We start from the raw sequence: 6,575 nt of genomic DNA, 5'->3' as shown, positions 1-6,575 counted from the left end.
CTGTCTTTTGTCCTGACCCCGGACCTTATGTGAAAACTAAGAAAAACTGCAAGGTACTAAAAAAAAATCAAACCAATTTTTTCACACTTTCTTGCCCTAGTTCATGCATTTCACATGTCTAGAAATGAAATAAAAAATGATTTAGACAATATCTGACAGATTTTGAAATTTGTCAAAAATCTATATTTTGTCCTGACCCCGGACCTTATGTGAAAACTAAGAAAAACTGCAAGGTACTAAAAAAAATCAAACCAATTTTTTTACACTTTTTTGCCCTAGTTCATGCATTTCACATGTCTAGAAGTGAAATAAAAAATGATTTGGACAATATCTGACAGATTTTGAAATTTGTCAAAAATCTGTCTTTTGTCCTGACCCCGGACCTTATGTGAAAACTAAGAAAAACTGAAAAGTACTAAAAAAAAATCAAATCAATTTTGTTACACTTTTTTGCACTAGTTCATGCATTTCACATGTCTAGACGTGAAATAAAAAATAATTTGGACAATATCTGACATATTTTGAAATTTGTCAAAAATCTGTCTTTTGTCCTGACCCCGGACCTTGTGTGAAAACTAAAAAAAACTGAAAAGTACTAAAAAAAAATCAAATCAATTTTGTTACACTTTTTTGCACTAGTTCATGCATTTCACATGTCTAGACGTGAAATAAAAAATAATTTGGACAATATCTGACATATTTTGAAATTTGTCAAAAATCTGTCTTTTGTCCTGACCCCGGACCTTGTGTGAAAACTAAAAAAAACTGAAAAGTACTAAAAAAAATCAAACCAATTTTTTCACACTTTCTTGCCCTAGTTCATGCATTTCACATGTCTAGAAATTAAATAAAAAATGATTTGGACAATATCTGACAGATTTTGAAATTTGTCAAAAATCTGTCTTTTGTCCTGACCCCGGACCTTATGTGAAAACTAAGAAAAACTGAAAAGTACTAAAAAAAATCAGACCAATTTTTATTCACTTTTTTTGCCCTAGTTCATGCATTTCACATGTCTAGAAATGAAATAAAAAATGATTTGGACAATATCTGACAGATTTTGAAATTTGTCAAAAATCTGTCTTTTGTCCTGACCCCGGACCTTATGTGAAAACTAAGAAAAACTGAAAGGTACTAAAAAAAATCAAACCAATTTTTTTACACTTTTTTGCCCTGGTTCATGCATTTCACATGTCTAGAAGTGAAATAAAAAATGATTTGGACAATATCTGACAGATTTTGAAATTTGTCAAAAATCTGTCTTTTATCCTGACCCCGGACCTTATGTGAAAACTAAGAAAAACTGCAAGGTACTAAAAAAAAATCAAACCAATTTTTTCACACTTTCTTGCCCTAGTTCATCTATTTCACATGTCTAGAAGTGAAATAAAAAATGATTTGGACAATATCTGACAGATTTTGAAATTTGTCAGAAATCTGTCTTTTGTCCTGACCCCGGACCTTATGTGAAAACTAAGAAAAACTGAAAAGTACTAAAAAAAATCAGACCAATTTTTATTCACTTTTTTTGCCCTAGTTCATGCATTTCACATGTCTAGAAGTGAAATAAAAAATAATTTGGACAATATCTGACAGATTTTAAAATGTATCAAAAATCTGTCTTTTGTCATGACCCCGGACCTTATGTGAAAACTAAGAAAAACTGAAAAGTACTAAAAAAAATCAAACCAATTTTGTTACACTTTTTTGCACTAGTTCATGCATTTCACATGTCTAGAAATGAAATAAAAAATGATTTGGACAATATCTGACAGATTTTGAAATTTGTCAAAAATCTGTCTTTTGTCCTGACCCCGGACCTTATGTGAAAACTAAGAAAAACTGAAAAGTACTAAAAAAAATCAGACCAATTTTTTTTCACTTTTTTTGCCCTAGTTCATGCATTTCACATGTCTAGAAATGAAATAAAAAATGATTTGGACAATATCTGACAGATTTTGAAATTTGTCAAAAATCTGTCTTTTGTCCTGACCCCGGACCTTATGTGAAAACTAAGAAAAACTGAAAAGTACTAAAAAAAATCAGACCAATTTTTTTTCACTTTTTTTGCCCTAGTTCATGCATTTCACATGTCTAGAAGTGAAATAAAAAATGATTTGGACAATATCTGACAGATTTTGAAATTTGTCAGAAATCTGTTTTTTGTCCTGACCCCGGACCTTATGTGAAAACTAAGAAAAACTGAAAGGTACTAAAAAAAATCAAACCAATATTTTTACACTTTTTTGCCCTGGTTCATGCATTTCACATGTCTAGAAGTGAAATAAAAAATGATTTGGACAATATCTGACATATTTTGAAATTTGTAAAAAATCTGTCTTTTGTCCTGACCCCGGACCTTATGTGAAAACTAAGAAAAACTGAAAAGTACTAAAAAAAATCAGACCAATGTTTTTTCACTTTTTTTGCCCTAGTTCATGCATTTCACATGTCTAGAAGTGAAATAAAAAATGATTTGGACAATATCTGACATATTTTGAAATTTGTCAAAAATCTGTCTTTTGTCCTGACCCCGGACCTTATGTGAAAACTAAAAAAAACTGAAAGGTACTAAAAAAAATCAAACCAATTTTTTTACACTTTTTTGCCCTGGTTCATGCATTTCACATGTCTAGAAGTGAAATAAAAAATGATTTGGACAATATCTGACAGATTTTGAAATTTGTCAAAAATCTGTCTTTTGTCCTGACCCCGGACCTTATGTGAAAACTAAAAAAAACTGAAAGGTACTAAAAAAAATCAAACCAATTTTTTTTCACTTTTTTTGCCCTAGTTCATGCATTTCACATGTCTAGAAGTGAAATAAAAAATAATTTGGACAATATCTGACAGATTTTAAAATGTATCAAAAATCTGTCTTTTGTCATGACCCCGGACCTTATGTGAAAACTAAGAAAAACTGAAAAGTACTAAAAAAAAATCAAACCAATTTTGTTACACTTTTTTGCACTAGTTCATGCATTTCACATGTCTAGACGTGAAATAAAAAATAATTTGGACAATATCTGACATATTTTGAAATTTGTCAAAAATCTGTCTTTTGTCCTGACCCCGGACCTTATGTGAAAACTAAGAAAAACTGAAAAGTACTAAAAAAAAATCAAATCAATTTTGTTACACTTTTTTGCACTAGTTCATGCATTTCACATGTCTAGACGTGAAATAAAAAATAATTTGGACAATATCTGACATATTTTGAAATTTGTCAAAAATCTGTCTTTTGTCCTGACCCCGGACCTTATGTGAAAACTAAGAAAAACTGAAAAGTACTAAAAAAAATCAAACCAATTTTGTTACACTTTTTTGCACTAGTTCATGCATTTCACATGTCTAGAAATGAAATAAAAAATGATTTGGACAATATCTGATAGATTTTGAAATTTGTCAAAAATCTGTCTTTTGTCCTGACCCCGGACCTTATGTGAAAACTAAGAAAAACTGAAAAGTACTAAAAAAAATCAGACCAATTTTTTTTCACTTTTTTTGCCCTAGTTCATGCATTTCACATGTCTAGAAATGAAATAAAAAATGATTTGGACAATATCTGACAGATTTTGAAATTTGTCAAAAATCTGTCTTTTGTCCTGACCCCGGACCTTATGTGAAAACTAAGAAAAACTGAAAAGTACTAAAAAAAATCAGACCAATTTTTTTTCACTTTTTTTGCCCTAGTTCATGCATTTCACATGTCTAGAAGTGAAATAAAAAATGATTTGGACAATATCTGACAGATTTTGAAATTTGTCAGAAATCTGTTTTTTGTCCTGACCCCGGACCTTATGTGAAAACTAAGAAAAACTGAAAGGTACTAAAAAAAATCAAACCAATATTTTTACACTTTTTTGCCCTGGTTCATGCATTTCACATGTCTAGAAGTGAAATAAAAAATGATTTGGACAATATCTGACATATTTTGAAATTTGTCAAAAATCTGTCTTTTGTCCTGACCCCGGACCTTATGTGAAAACTAAGAAAAACTGCAAGGTACTAAAAAAAATCAAACCAATTTTTTTACACTTTTTTGCCCTAGTTCATGCATTTCACATGTCTATAAGTGAAATAATAAATGATTTGGACAATATCTGTCATATTTTGAAATTTGTCAAAAATCTGTCTTTTGTCCTGACCCCGGACCTTATGTGAAAACTAAGAAAAACTGCAAGGTACTAAAAAAAAATCAAACCAATTTTTTCACACTTTCTTGCCCTAGTTCATGCATTTCACATGTCTAGAAATGAAATAAAAAATGATTTAGACAATATCTGACAGATTTTGAAATTTGTCAAAAATCTATATTTTGTCCTGACCCCGGACCTTATGTGAAAACTAAGAAAAACTGCAAGGTACTAAAAAAAATCAAACCAATTTTTTTACACTTTTTTGCCCTAGTTCATGCATTTCACATGTCTAGAAGTGAAATAAAAAATGATTTGGACAATATCTGACAGATTTTGAAATTTGTCAAAAATCTGTCTTTTGTCCTGACCCCGGACCTTATGTGAAAACTAAGAAAAACTGAAAAGTACTAAAAAAAATCAGACCAATTTTTTTTCACTTTTTTTGCCCTAGTTCATGCATTTCACATGTCTAGAAGTGAAATAAAAAATAATTTGGACAATATCTGACATATTTTGAAATGTATCAAAAATCTGTCTTTTGTCATGACCCCGGACCTTATGTGAAAACTAAGAAAAACTGAAAAGTACTAAAAAAAAATCAAACCAATTTTGTTACACTTTTTTGCACTAGTTCATGCATTTCACATGTCTAGACGTGAAATAAAAAATAATTTGGACAATATCTGACATATTTTGAAATTTGTCAAAAATCTGTCTTTTATCCTGACCCCGGACCTTATGTGAAAACTAAGAAAAACTGAAAAGTACTAAAAAAAAATCAAATCAATTTTGTTACACTTTTTTGCACTAGATCGATCATGCATTTCACATGTCTAGACGTGAAATAAAAAATAATTTGGACAATATCTGACATATTTTGAAATTTGTCAAAAATCTGTCTTTTATCCTGACCTCGGACCTTATGTGAAAACTAAGAAAAACTGCAAGTTACTAAAAAAAAATCAAACCAATTTTTTCACACTTTCTTGCCCTAGTTCATGCATTTCACATGTCTAGAAATTGAATAAAAAATGATTTGGACAATATCTGACAGATTTTGAAATTTGTCAGAAATCTGTTTTTTGTCCTGACCCCGGACCTTATGTGAAAACTAAGAAAAACTGAAAAGTACTAAAAAAAATCAGACCAATTTTTATTCACTTTTTTTGCCCTAGTTCATGCATTTCACATGTCTAGAAATGAAATAAAAAATGATTTGGACAATATCTGACAGATTTTGAAATTTGTCAAAAATCTGTCTTTTGTCCTGACCCCGGACCTTATGTGAAAACTAAGAAAAACTGAAAGGTACTAAAAAAAATCAAACCAATATTTTTACACTTTTTTGCCCTGGTTCATGCATTTCACATGTCTAGAAGTGAAATAAAAAATGATTTGGACAATATCTGACATATTTTGAAATTTGTAAAAAATCTGTCTTTTGTCCTGACCCCGGACCTTATGTGAAAACTAAGAAAAACTGAAAAGTACTAAAAAAAAATCAAATCAATTTTGTTACACTTTTTTGCACTAGTTCATGCATTTCACATGTCTAGACGTGAAATAAAAAATAATTTGGACAATATCTGACATATTTTGAAATTTGTCAAAAATCTGTCTTTTGTCCTGACCCCGGACCTTATGTGAAAACTAAGAAAAACTGCAAGGTACTAAAAAAAAATCAAACCAATTTTTTCACACTTTCTTGCCCTAGTTCATGCACTTCACATGTCTAGAAATTAAATAAAAAATGATTTGGACAATATCTGACAGATTTTGAAATTTATCAGAAATCTGTTTTTTGTCCTGACCCCGGACCTTATGTGAAAACTAAGAAAAACTGAAAAGTACTAAAAAAAATCAGACCAATTTTTATTCACTTTTTTTGCCCTAGTTCATGCATTTCACATGTCTAGAAATGAAATAAAAAATGATTTGGACAATATCTGACAGATTTTGAAATTTGTCAAAAATCTGTCTTTTGTCCTGACCCCGGACCTTATGTGAAAACTAAGAAAAACTGAAAAGTACTAAAAAAAATCAGACCAATTTTTTTTTACTTTTTTTGCCCTAGTTCATGCATTTCACATGTCTAGAAGTGAAATAAAAAATGATTTGGACAATATCTGACAGATTTTGAAATTTGTCAGAAATCTGTTTTTTGTCCTGACCCCGGACCTTATGTGAAAACTAAGAAAAACTGAAAAGTACTAAAAAAAATCAGACCAATTTTTATTCACTTTTTTTGCCCTAGTTCATGCATTTCACATGTCTAGAAATGAAATAAAAAATGATTTGGACAATATCTGACAGATTTTGAAATTTGTCAAAAATCTGTCTTTTGTCCTGACCCCGGACCTTATGTGAAAACTAAGAAAAACTGAAAGGTACTAAAAAAAATCAAACCAATATTTTTACACTTTTTTGCCCTGGTTC

The sequence above is a fragment of the Alosa pseudoharengus genome, unplaced genomic scaffold, assembly GCF_046254945.1.
Source record: "Alosa pseudoharengus isolate Yale_2024_CS ecotype anadromous, Long Island Sound unplaced genomic scaffold, YU_APseudo_1.1 YU_APseudo_1.1_scf_36, whole genome shotgun sequence".
Lineage (NCBI taxonomy): Eukaryota > Metazoa > Chordata > Actinopteri > Clupeiformes > Clupeidae > Alosa > Alosa pseudoharengus.
The sequence above is the reverse complement of the archived record's forward strand: the minus strand, read 5'-3'. Positions refer to the sequence as shown.